Source organism: Lampetra fluviatilis, chromosome 18, assembly GCF_964198595.1.
Source record: "Lampetra fluviatilis chromosome 18, kcLamFluv1.1, whole genome shotgun sequence".
NCBI lineage: Eukaryota > Metazoa > Chordata > Hyperoartia > Petromyzontiformes > Petromyzontidae > Lampetra > Lampetra fluviatilis.
In genome coordinates this window covers 7,220,765-7,232,228 of record NC_136292.1, presented here as the reverse complement: position 1 = coordinate 7,232,228, position 11,464 = coordinate 7,220,765, and the positions used below count along the sequence as shown (strand labels likewise).

The window sequence follows — 11,464 nt, the reverse complement described above, 5'->3', positions numbered from 1 at the left end:
GTGCGAGTCTGCGTGAGTGCGCGCGCGCGGTGACGGTAATTATCTGAGCCGGTCCTGGGCCTCGCTCGTCCTCCGTCGACTCAGTCTCAAATGCGCGGTGTGTCAACATCGCCGCTGATTGGTTGGACGATCGTTTGATTGGCCGATTGATCGGTTGGCGGGTTGATTGGCAAATTGATTGAACGATTGATCGGTGATTGAACGGTTATGATCTCCCTGGGTAACTTGCAGGGACACGCCGCTGCCTGGATTGAGCATGGAACCCCCACGTGGCAACGTTTAACTGGGGTAATCAGGGACCCCTGAGCGATGCTAGGGGCCCACAATCTCAGGTACCCCTCCACCAGGCTCCTCATATCCATCAACACCCACCACCCCGCAACTCGGCACCCCCCACCCCTAGCTCCCATCGCTGCACTCCTGCTGATAATGATGAATATGATGCTGCTGTTACTGCTGATGCTGCTACTGCTTACGCTGCTGCTGCTACTGCTGCAGCTCCTGCTGATGGAGATGATGATAATGCTTATGATGATGGTTATGATGCTGCTGCTGATGATGGTGACAATGATGATAATTACGGTGTTGCGACTTCTGCTGGTGATTGTTATGATGAATCTAATGCCGTTGCTGCTGCTGCTGTTGGTGATGATGATGATGACGGTTAAAATGACGGCGATGATTTTGCTGTTGCACGGATGATGATGCGGATGATGATGATGATGTCAATGGGAATTGTGGTGCGATTAAGCTGATGGTGCGACTGCTCCTGCTGCTCGTGATGAATATGATGCTGCTGAAGCTGCAGGTATTGACGCTGCTGCTGCTGCTGACGCTGACGCTGCACTGTGTAACCGAGGCTCCCTTAACGGCTCGGTTTGCCCAGCTTGCACTCCTCCCCTCCTCCTGTTCAATTATTAACACGCGGCCAATTTAAGCGGCGTGCGAGCGTGGCTGGCTGGGTTGGTGGGAAAGGAGGAGATGGGTGGGTGAGGCTGGAGAGACAAGGGGTGGCACACTTTGCAGCCCCCGCCGGCTGGAAACAACCCGCGACTTTCGTTGTGCACGGCTCGCGACTACATTTTAAGCCGATTCCGAGAAGTCGTTTAGCACAGCAGCGAGCAGACGGCAGTGCGGCACGTGCCCTTGTTGTGCCGCACTTCGATGTCAGCATCGTCACGAGGTGCTCTTCTGCGTTTGTCTGCGGACATCCGCAATTCGTCCGATCTGGCCAGATGTTGGAGGCTTGAGCCTGGACAGCGATTGGATGGGCGACCACGACCATGCATAACAGGTGTTATAGGCTGCCGCCACGTGAACAAAGGACAATGCAGCACAGTCCATTGTTGTACTGTACCTATTTCCTCCAATGTCTATGCTCCCCGCATTCACTAATTCGCATTGACCAGCATGGTGAAGTATGGTGAAATAACCCCACATCCAAGACCCGCACGGCGTGGGGAGGCCTTCATCCAGCAGTGGAGTGAAGGGTGTTAATGATCTGCATCATCATCATTGGTATTATCAACACAAAATCGGAAGGTCGCGAGTTCGCATCGCGGTTGGGGAGGGGGGAGAAGTTGACTCAGCACATCACCCCCCTGGAGTCAACAGCGGTTGTTCTACCACGAGACCCCCCCCCCCGGGCCCCGCCATAGAAATGTGGAATTCCCACCACTGTCGCTGCAGAACTGTGAGCAGGAGATGAGCCCCAATGCCTCCGCCTCCTGCACGCTCACGTGTGCAGGAAATCACTGCGACTCTTGATGCGTTGATATCGGCGCAAGGGGCTGCACATGGACGCACATTCACTCTTCCCTCTCCTCCGCTCCCTTATCTCTCAGTCCCTTCCATCTCTCATTTCCTCTCTCTCCGGACTCTCTCTCCCCCGCACGTGCCCCCCCCCCCCACGGGCCCCCCACTCCCTCCGCCCCCCCAAGCTTCATTATTGCGCCTCGGGTCCTGCATTCATCTCCCCGTGCCCTTTCCTCTGCGCCACGCGACACGAAGCGAGCAGCGAATTATAATTCATATCAACAGCGCCACCACCACCACCACCACAACAACAAACAACAGCCACTACTACGGCAACAATAACTACAGTCGCGATAATAGTACAACAAACAAAATACTCAAACGCGTTCGTAAACAACCCTCTCTCTGCGCGTGCGCGTGTGTGGCATTAACATAAATAGCCGACGTTTCTAGCAATGCGCCTTCTTCAGAAAGCACATAAAAGGAAGGATAATTATTTCCCATAACAATTCTATGTTATAGTTTTCCTTTGGAGGCCACACGGTGTTGTTATTGAGGAATGTGTTGAGTTGTTTGTTGTTGTGCCACTGACGACAACAGCAGCAGCAGCGACAGCAGCGTCACCGCGACTGCCACTGTCATGATATCCACGCAGCAGTCACCACGACTCATCATGGATTATAAACACGACTCAAATTAAGGAATGACTCACCGCGAAATGGAACTGGGATTGGCCAAACATCCCAGTGCTGAAAAATCATCTGCAATTGACTCAACTTGGGATCACACGCAGAGCAGCAGCAGCAGCAGCAGCGTCGCCCCCATTAGAGAGACAAGCCTGGCAGGACCCTCTTGAAGAAGAGTCTTGAAGAATAACTGAAACCTTTCCTGGGTAAACACCCGGAATAACAACAACAAGAACAACAACACTCAGAATAAATGCAATCACCACCAAAACAACGACAGCCGCAACAATGACAATCAACGTCATAACCACGACACCACAATAACATCACCGCCGCGACATTGACACACCTGTGTGCTCAATCACCAACACTGCAGGTCACAGCAACACACTCAATTATTCACCCACTCGCTCACGCGCCCATCCCCACTCGCCCTCCCACTCGTCGCCCTCTCACTCGCCACACTTATTTTTCTGCTCCTTCACTCGCCCTGCTCATCTCCTCCTCCTCCCCCCATCGCCGTCACATCCTCGTTATCTATGACAACTATTACATCATCCCGTTTGTTGTTGACCGTTTGACGCGTTGGTCGCTTTGGACCTGCGCTTAAAAATCGTTGATGCAATTACATCTACACAAAGACAAAGATCCCCCCCGATATAGCCTTTGCAGACTCTTGGGGCAAGTGCTGTTAGCGAGCACCTACGAAGGCGGGCACAACACACGAGGGGGTGTGGGTGGCCAGCACCACGCCCGGCCGCCTTTGTTTCCCCAGTGGCGATGTTTACACATCGCACCAAGAGGTACTCATTTAAGGCTGATTCGACCTAGAGGAGGCCCAGAACCGGTTCAGACATTCATCACCGATGCTGGTCGTGAGCGGGAATCTAATTCGGGTCACTGGGTTCGTAGCGCAGTGAGCCCACCGCCACCCCACCGCTCTCCACGATATGCACAAATCAAGTGGACACCCACAGGGTGCAACATATCCTATTCACCCATGGACTCAGCCACAGACGAATAGTGCTGGTTGTAGCTGGCCGCTTGGCCTCTTATATATGGGGACCCTTGTGGACCTGTGCCCGGCACGTGGTCGGTGCGGGCACCACGAGCGCCAGTTCTCACACGGAGTCCTCAAGCGCATCTTCACCGACGCGCGACGTCTATTTATAACTTTCGAGGGAGATTCATAGCCGTTTTAAATGTGCCTAAATGTGTTGTATTATGTAAGCCGTGTTATTGATGAATATTCTGACCCTGTTTGCCGGTGTGTGTGTGTGTGGGGGGGGAGCGGTCGTGGAGTGGGTAGCGCACTGCGCTACGAACCTGGCGACCCGGGTTCAATTCCCGCTCACGGTCAACACCAGTGACGTTTATTTGAACCGGTCCCGGGCCTCCCCTAGGTCGACTCAGCCTCAAATGAGTACCTGGTGCAGTGTGTAAACATCGCCACTGGGGATACAAAGGCGGTGAGAACCGGGAACTGCACTGGGGGGGGGGGGTTTAGACAACCGAACCGCCCCGTGGGGGGGGGGGGGGGCGACGTAGCAAGGGGATAGAGGCGTGCGGGTGGGTGGGTGGAGGGGGGAGTAGGGAGGGAGTTGCGGAGGGGTGGGGGGCAGTGTTGATCCCCCGCCCCACCCCACCCCACCCCCCTCTCGTCGGTAAGCGATAACCTTTCTATCGCGCGCCTCGCTAGGGAAATTAAGCCGTGGAGCTTCGACTCGAGGCTGGGAGGGGCTGAAAGAACGGGCGGCAGGGGGGGGGGCGGTGCTGAATGGGTGGAGTTGGGGGGGGCATGAAGGGGCGGGGGGGAAGGGGGGGGGCTGGGTGGGGGCTGGGTGGGGGGGACAGGGGGCTGTCTCGCCCAGCCCGTGTCAGCTCGCTCCGTAATGACTCCCGTGTGGATGTTTAAGAAGGCGCGCGCGCCGCTTAATTGGACAGCAATTACCGCGCACTCCGCCACGTGGCTGGGAGTGGAGGCGGAAGGGAGCGGGGGGGGGAGACGTGGCCAGGGGACGGGCGGGGGGGGGCGCATGACAGAAGGGGGGGGGGCGGATTTGTGCGATGAGGTGGGGAGCTGTACGGAGGAATGAGAATTGAACCTGAAGTTGTTACTCTGAGAGAAGTGGGATATTGGGGGGGGGACCCCCCTAATGTCCCCATCCTCTCTCCTCTCATCTCTCCTGGCACCCCCGCCTGCACGCCCTCTTTCCACTCCACCCACCGCCACCCTCCAATCCCAACCCTCCTTCTCCTCCTCCTCCCGTCTACCAGACCAACCCCTCCCCCCCGGCTCCCTCCCCCCAGCCCCCCAGTCTAACCCCTCCCCGCCTCGCGTCTGTAATGAACGCGTTAATATTCATCGCGGTGAATAATTCACAGGAAGCGGATCGCGGGATCGATTTGACTGCACGGGGCTGAAATCCCCTCGAGTCGCGGGAACTTCCGCGGATGTCTTTTACCGCTGTATCGAACAAATCCATCCAAGCGTGAACCGATCCTCGTTCCCTCGTTTGGACCGTTCGTCGCTGGCGCGCGTGCAGCGCCGCTCACACAAACACGGCCACGGTCCGTCTCAGGTGTTGCAGGGTTCATGGCGATGACGATACACGCCGTGTGGATCCAAGCGTTCACTCGCTTCGCGTGAACCGATCCTCGTTCCCTCGTTTGGACCGTTCGTCGCTGGCGCGCGTGCAGCGCCGCTCACACAAACACGGCCACGGTCCGTCTCAGGTGTTGCAGGGTTCATGGCGATGACGATACACGCCGTGTGGGTCATGGGGGTTGTTTGACCATACTTCACCGCGCTGGTCAGTGCGTGTTGGTGATTAGAGGTGGGGGGGGGGGCAGCGGTCCAGGGCCGGTTCAGAAATCGTTCGCCCCCCGATGTCGGTCCGCAGTCGAGAGTCAAACCGCGGTTGCTGGGTTCGTGGCGCAGTGGGCGAACCACTTGCATCGCTGCTTCACTCCGGATCATAAATAACCATTGATAATAAACTAACGGCATCAGCAGCAGTAAAAACGTCAACATCATCATCAATAAAAACCATCATCATCAGCAGCATCATCAGCAGCAGCTGCTGCGGCCACGAGCGCCTCCATCGCCATCATCGCCATCACGGGGCCGCGCCACGGCGCGTTGCGCGTCCGCTGCTGGTTGTTGCAGAGAGGTTCCCGGTTCAAGCCCAGCGGCCGCCCCGATTAATACTGGCGGGAGGATTATCCACGAAAGCGAATGTCTACGCCTCCGCCCGCTTTCACAGCGGACGTTAAGGACGCCCGCGGCGTCATTTCGCAAGAGTTGGCCCATCGTGTGTGTGCCCGTGTCACGGTCCAAGTGTAGTGATATTGGGGATGTCACTGTACCGTGCCGGCCCGGGAGGGCCGTGGTGTGCGATGCCCCTACATCACGGAGAGCACCGAGTGGGCTGCTGTGTGATGCCGGCTTTAGCATAGCACGGCGTGCAATGCACCGTCATCTCGTACAACCCGTAGGCGGGTGTAGTACCAGCCCTAGCGGGGCTTGGTGAGTGCTGGAATAGTGTGGGCACCACGCATAGCGTGCAGTGCGGTCTCCCACAAGGGGGAGCGGGAGAGTGTCAGCCCAGGGGCAGGGTGCCCCGGGCCATGGCACTCTGGTTGACCCCGTAGACACGTGATCCGGACTGTCCACAGAGAAGGCCCCAGGTGGGTGGGGGGGGGGGGGCTAGGGGGTGATCACGTGTCCAGGGAGAGCTCTCGAGGGGGATCGAGAGGGAGCTGGAACACTCGAGAAGGCCGAGGGCGGAGCGGCCTCGACCCGGGAGGATATAAGGTGGGTCCCTGAAAGGGACCGGGGTCGCTGCATTCTACAAGCTGGAAGCTCCACGTCTACAAGCTGGAAGTTCCACGTCTACAAGCTGGAAGTTCCACGTCTACAAGCTGGAAGTTCCACGTCTACAAGCTGGAAGTTCCACGTCTACAAGCTGTAAGTTCCACGTCTACGAGCTGGAAGCTCCACGTCTACAAGCTGGAAGTTCCACGTCTACAAGCTGGAAGCTCCACGTCTACAAGCTGGAAGTTCCACGTCTACAAGCTGGAAGCTCTACGTCTACAAGCTGGAAGCTCCACGTCTACAAGCTGGAAGTTCCACGTCTACAAGCTGGAAGTTCCACGTCTACAAGCTGGAAGCTCCACGTCTACAAGCTGGAAGTTCCACGTCTACAAGCTGGAAGTTCCACGTCTACAAGCTGGAAGCTCTACGTCTACAAGCTGGAAGCTCCACGTCTACAAGCTGGAAGTTCCACGTCTACAAGCTGGAAGTTCCACGTCTACAAGCTGGAAGCTCTACGTCTACAAGCTGGAAGTTCCACGTCTACAAGCTGGAAGCTCTACGTCTACAAGCTGGAAGTTCCACGTCTACAAGCTGGAAGCTCTACGTCTACAAGCTGGAAGTTCCACGTCTACAAGCTGGAAGCTCTACGTCTACAAGCTGGAAGCTCCACGTCTACAAGCTGGATGCTCCACGTCTACAAGCTGGAAGTTCCACGTCTACAAGCTGGAAGTTCCACGTCTACAAGCTGGAAGTTCCACGTCTACAAGCTGGAAGCTCAACATCTACAAGCTGGAAGCTCAACATCTACAAGCTGGAAGCTCAACACCTACAAGCTGGAAGCTCTACATCTACAAGCTGGAAGCTCAACACCTACAAGCTGGAAGCTCCACGTCTACGAGCTGGAAGTTCCACGTCTACGAGCTGGAAGTTCCACGTCTACGAGCTGGAAGTTCCACGTCTACAAGCTGGAAGTTCCACGTCTACGAGCTGGAAGTTCCACGTCTACAAGCTGGAAGTTCCACGTCTACGAGCTGGAAGCTCCACGTCTACAAGCTGGAAGCTCCACGTCTACGAGCTGGAAGTTCCACGTCTACAAGCTGGAAGCTCCACGTCTACGAGCTGGAAGTTCCACGTCTACAAGCTGGAAGTTCCACGTCTACAAGCTGGAAGCTCCACGTCTACAAGCTGGAAGCTCCACGTCTACAAGCTGGAAGTTCCACGTCTACGAGCTGGAAGCTCCACGTCTACAAGCTGGAAGCTCCACGTCTACGAGCTGGAAGTTCCACGTCTACAAGCTGGAAGCTCCACGTCTACGAGCTGGAAGTTCCACGTCTACAAGCTGGAAGTTCCACGTCTACAAGCTGGAAGCTCCACGTCTACAAGCTGGAAGCTCCACGTCTACAAGCTGGAAGCTCCACGTCTACGAGCTGGAAGCTCAACATCTACAAGCTGGAAGCTCTACGTCTACAAGCTGGAAGTTCCACGTCTACGAGCTGGAAGCTCAACATCTACAAGCTGGAAGCTCCACGTCTACAAGCTGGAAGCTCCACGTCTACAAGCTGGAAGCTCCACGTCTACGAGCTGGAAGCTCAACATCTACAAGCTGGAAGCTCCACGTCTACAAGCTGGAAGTTCCACGTCTACGAGCTGGAAGCTCCACGTCTACAAGCTGGAAGCTCCACGTCGACAAGCTGGAAGCTCCACGTCGACAAGCTGGAAGCTCTACGTCCTACGAGGCATCAACACGTGGTCGGGGACCCGAGTGAGGGTCTGTTCCTTCGTAGCTGTAACTCCTACGTATAGTGTAGTCAGCTGGGTGGTCACCACCCGATGCTGTATCTGGTAAAGGGGCAGTTACCCGTTTGTGTTAACGTGTTGATGTTAAATAAATGTGTTGCCTCTCAAGAATAACGTCTGCGATTCAGGTGGACTCACTACAAAAATTTGCCGTGTTCGAAAACGGCTCAATTGGGAATCACTGCAATCATCCGCCCCCCTGCTGGCTGACTTACGGGGACCGTTGTCAGGCCAGGCGCGGAGCCACCCTCACGCCGCACAGGGGCAGCTGCCACTAGAGCTGCACTTTCTACGCGAGGAGACGCGCACCGGCGAAGAGGAGAGCGCTCGATCGCACACAAAGCACGACGGTTAATTACCGCCATCGTGGTCGTCGTCGCCGTCACCATCAAATACCTCGTCATCACCCTCGTCACGAACTGCTTCACTATCATTACCACCATCACCATTGTCATTACCAACATCATTATCATCATAATCCGCTTACTGCCTGCTCATGTAAGTTAATGAACGAGGCTATGCAAATGCGCAATTAGTGAGCGCAGAGAGTCCGGGACGCGGCTAATTGGGGACAAGAACCGGGGTGTTTAGCGAGCGCTTATGCAGATTGATCGATCGATCGATTGGCTCGCGTGCTTTACTATCGAAGCGGGTGGTATCCTGGCGAGATCGTCCACCTCGTTGGCTCGGGCGACAGAAGTCGGAGGGGCGGCGTCCATGGGGGCGGTGCACGCGAGCGATGCGATTCGGCGGTCGTGCCCAGGTCTCTTCCCTCTCGTAGCTACGCTCCCGAGACGAGTCGCGGGGCACCTCTGGCTGCAATACACGCGGAGGGGAGGGGAGAGGTGGGGGGGGCTGGGAGCTTCGTCAACTGGACAGCGGTCAAGCGAGCTGAAAGTCACGGTGACGAGAGGCGGCGCAGTGACGTCGCTGTGGTGAAGCCGGCACGCTCCTAGCCGCACACCTTCACCACACTCCACTCACCACACGCGCCTCACCCCTCACCAACATCCCTCCACCAGCCACTCACCCTCCCCGAATCGCCTGGCTCTGACTCGGCGCGCGCAACGCTCAGGGCGCTCACCACACAACACTCACCACACAACACTCACCACACAACACTCACTACAGGGCACTCACCACAGAGCACTCACCACAGAACACTCACCAAAGAGAGACACGACACACAGTACGCAAACACACCATCAACACAATCAACTTCACTATCATCATCAATCACATCGCTATCATCATCATTATCATCGTAATCATCATGACCATCATTATCAACAACAACAACCGCCATTCGCCACTAAGTGGCGGTGACGTCACCACGACGCTTGTGCCAGGCCAAGTGCACCTTGAGGCCACGTGAAGTGTCGAACGCCCGCTGGCAGGAGGTCACGGGGCAGACCCAGCAGGTGCCACGGGTCGACTGACTGAGATAACCGAGATGACTGGCTGATGCACCACCTGTGCCCCCTACTGTACCAACTTGCTGTGCTTTAGCCACCCGGCGCTCCGCTCGTTATTGTGACCGTCGCTCCTCCGCCCTCCGTTGTTGTTGGAGGGCGACTGCCTCCAACTTCCCAGTAGCGTACTTCACGAGCCTCCTCCACTGAGGCCGATCTTGACACCGCTGGTACCAGTCATCGGCAAGTCCACTCAGCTCCACGTCCTCCTGTACCACATCACTCCATCTCTTCTGTAGCCCGTGCCGCGCCCGTTTAGCCCCCTCGATCCGGCCGAACAAAAGCTGTTTAGGCATGCGGTGGCTGGGCATGCGGGCTACATGACCCAGCCAACGCAGCCTTGCCTGCCGGAGGAGCTCACCGATGGGACTTTGACCAAATCTTTCAAGGATTGTGAGCTCCTCACACAATCCAGCCTGGTTAAACCCAGGATGGATCGTAGGCAGGCCAGCCTAAATGTTTCCAACCGGCGAAGATGCTCCATTAGGGGGGTCCACGTTTCGCAAGCGTAGAGAAGGGAGGGAATGACTGTGGCCGAGAAGACCTGAAGCTTCGTGCGGTGCGACAGACCAGGTAGCTTCCACACAGCGTTACGCAACCGATGAAAAGATATTGCCGCTCGACTGATTCGGAGTGAGACCTCTGCTGTTAAACTGGAGCCGGTCATAAGCACACTGCCCAGGTATGTGAAACTCTCCACTCTCTCCACTACTGCCCCATCATTATCAGTACCATCCTCGCCATCATTGCCATCACCGTCACCATCACCATCGTAATCATCATTAGCATTAACAATCATCACCACAACAGTCATCACCATCGTCCTCATCACTCTAATCACCACCACCATCACCACCACCATCATCATCATTACCATCGTTTCGCTAATAACACTTGCATGGATTTATGGGGGTTGTTTTGTGCTATTTGTGTATTTCCATTTGTATAGACACACTCTTGTGCGTGTATATATATAGTCGTGTGTACACGCGTGTGTGTGTGTGTACACACCAATGTGCGTGTTTTCTGTGTTCCTAGTAGCACGGTTGGCTACGTATGGTGTGAAAGAAGTTCAACATGCATACTTACTACCTACCTGCTCTCCTAACCCGGTGATCCGAGTTCGATTCCCGTTCACAGCGAACATCGATGAAGATGATCTGAACCGGTTCTGGGTGTCCCCTAGTTCGACTCAGCCTTAAATGAGTTCCTAGTGCGGTGTGTAAACATCAACGTTGGGGAGACAAAGGCCGCCGGGTGTGCACTTGGTCACCCACCCCCTCGAGTGCTGCACCGGCCTTAATAGATGCTCACTACCAACAGCACTCGTCCACACAGTCTGTTGAAGGACACATGGGGGATATGTACCTTTGCATTTGTTCCAATATCTCGCGTTCTCCCGTCCTGGAGCTGTTAATCCCCCTTGCGAGACTGTGGGAGCTACGTACATCCCTCGGCAACAACAACAACAACAACAAACAAACAATCAACAATAAACAATCAAGATCTTATTTACATATGCATCTCATTCTTTATGCATAGACTCCCTTAAGATTAAACAAAACAGCCACAACTCGTGCGCCATGCCGGGTTAATAGGTGCTCGCTAACCACGCTTGCCCCAGCTGTATGTTATGGCTGTACGGGGGATATTTGTCTTTGTTTGGGGGGGGCGGGGGGGGGAGCGGTGGCGCAGTGGTTAGCCCACTGGGCTACAAACCCGAATTCGGTTTCCGCTCACGGCCAACACCAGTGACGATCATCTGAGCCGGTCCTGGGTCTACCCTAGGTCGACACAGCCTCAAATGAGTACCTGGTGTGGCGTGTAAACATCGCCACTACGGACCGGGCGTGGTGCTAGACACCCACTCCCTCGTGTGCTGAACGGGTCGTCATAGGTGCTTGTACGTGCCTCAAAAGGATGTTAATGCGATACGG

The 11,464-nt window shown here is 55.7% G+C and overlaps 1 long non-coding RNA gene across 1 annotated transcript; it reads right to left on the bottom strand.

Moving 5' to 3' along the window:
• Positions 1 to 831: 831 nt before the first annotated feature.
• Positions 832 to 11,168, bottom strand: LOC144937166 (uncharacterized). Its single transcript, XR_013637576.1, has 4 exons — positions 10,896 to 11,168; positions 8,733 to 8,871; positions 2,468 to 2,643; positions 832 to 1,252 (listed from the first exon to the last, which is right to left on the bottom strand). It is a non-coding gene; the product is annotated as an uncharacterized LOC144937166 (long non-coding RNA).
• Between the last annotated feature and the right edge of the window lie 296 nt (positions 11,169 to 11,464).